The sequence below is a fragment of the Macadamia integrifolia genome, chromosome 1, assembly GCF_013358625.1.
Source record: "Macadamia integrifolia cultivar HAES 741 chromosome 1, SCU_Mint_v3, whole genome shotgun sequence".
Lineage (NCBI taxonomy): Eukaryota > Viridiplantae > Streptophyta > Magnoliopsida > Proteales > Proteaceae > Macadamia > Macadamia integrifolia.
Genome location: NC_056557.1, coordinates 34,246,437 through 34,248,429, shown reverse-complemented (window position 1 = coordinate 34,248,429; position 1,993 = coordinate 34,246,437). Strand labels below are relative to the sequence as shown.

Sequence of the window (1,993 nt, the reverse complement as noted above, 5' to 3'; positions counted from 1 at the left end):
AGTATGACTGCAACTACTATTGTTTCTTCGTCGTCTTCTTCTTCTTAATCAATAATCTTTCTTTCAAATCATCAGAAATAAACAACGGTTGCAGAGAATCGATTTCCTATGGATGATTATGGGGATCAATCCAATATCATTTTCTCAATCATAGAAGTTCCCATCCTAGTGATTAATCATGTTTGGTTGGATTAATTTCAAATTCTATTTCCTATATAATTCAGTAAACTGTGAACTCAAAACATTTCAAATCGAAATCCCCCATTGGGATGGGAAGACTTGAAGCCCATCCCGAGTAATTTGTAAAAGAATAATCTGTAAATCCACTCACCTGCTTAAGCTTGCAATGATCTTGGAAACACTACAAGGAAGCTGAGTCGTCGAAGGTAGCTGGGGAAGAGGAGAAGAACCGAACAGAAAACAAATAAAAATCTCTGATTCTCTGTGTCCACAATTATTTGAAGGGCTCAGCAGCGTTACAACCCATAAAAATTAAGAAATCAAATTGAAAAGGGCAAAAAAGGGGAATAAAGATTGTGGCCAAGAGATGTGAATGTGGAATTTGTCAATGAGACTAGGATTGATGGGTTGTCTTGTTGTGTACTTTACTTGCGTCTTCGTCTCCATAGTTTTGAGTTTGAGGCGTTGAAGCTTCCAAGTTCTAAGCAAGCAAGGTTCAGAATAAAAAAAGAAAAGGGAGAATCTGCATGATGATGATGACTTGTGTTGTGACTGTGCAAGCCATCACTAATACTTAGGTGACACTTGGGCACACCTCATTGCATTGGCTCTCTCTTCTCTCAAGAGCGGATCAGTTCTTCCTACGAAAATCATTCTCATATGGAGTTGATCCACACAAATGGAATTCACCACATAGATGGATTTCTGTGTGGATCAACCCATACAAAAATGGTTCTCCTGTGAAAACCTAACATTCCTTCTCTCTAGGTAGACCACCAATTGGTGAGACAATGAATTGAACCGAAATGAAACTAACCAATAATTAAATTGAAATTAAACTGAATGAAATCGATAAAAAATAAGTGATTATGAAGTTATAAATAGGTGAATTGATTATCTATTTTTTTACAATATTAGTGAGTATTTTTTGTTGTAAGGGGAATTGTTACAAGTCAATGAATATGAGATTATGAATAAAAAAATTGATTTGTAAATTGTAATAATGCTTCTACTGTCATTGATCTACTTGTTCATTATACAAATTAGTTGGATAGTTAAATGAATGATTGGATAGTAGTATTCATTTTGTGATTTCATATTAGTTATCTTCTTTATAATTAGTTATCCATTGGTTTCAATATTGATTACCTTCTCTTCATGATGATAAATCATGATTTCGTCATAAATTTAAAATGTTTTTGTCAAATTTTTTGTCATTACAAGTAATGAATGTAATACGAAAGATTTTATTATGGTTCAAGTTTGATAATGAATCAATTTAAACCGATAGTAACCCAACATTAAAAACCAATTTAAATCAAAACTAAATTGGATTGAAACAAAAAACAATTGAAAACCAAAGTTTCTTAACGGATTGGTTTTAGTCTCTCTCATTTCTGAATCGAAAACCAATTCAACCCGAACGAAGCCCTTGATTTCCAACCAATATTATTATTTATTATTTTGTTAGAAAAACAAAGTTTCCTTATTGTATTTCATACTTCCATACATGGTTTTAAGTATCTCCGATACCGATACGATACCCTCCGATACATATCTTAAATTTAGTCGGCCGATACGATACACACCGATACGATACACTAAATTTTTTAAATCATTTCGTATCGATATATATCCTACAATACATACCGATATGCATCAATACACCACTAATACACATCGATACGATACGACATGCCTCGATATGACTCTATGAAAAATATAAAATTGAGGTAAAATGTACGTTTCAGTATGTATTGGTACGTATCAGTGAGTATCGGAATGTATCGATCGGTACGTATCGATATATATA

The 1,993-nt window shown here is 33.0% G+C and overlaps 1 protein-coding gene across 2 annotated transcripts in view; it reads right to left on the bottom strand.

The window, feature by feature from the left end:
- LOC122084953 overlaps positions 1-850 on the bottom strand; it is a 6,042-nt gene extending 5,192 nt beyond the window's left edge. Inside the window, exon 1 of one of the 2 annotated variants that reach the window (XM_042653366.1) lies at positions 332-850. The gene's annotated coding sequence lies outside the window, so the exon portion shown is untranslated. The remainder of the gene's footprint in view (positions 1-331) is intronic. The other variant, XM_042653371.1, reaches the window with a different exon arrangement.
- Positions 851-1,993: the final 1,143 nt, after the last annotated feature.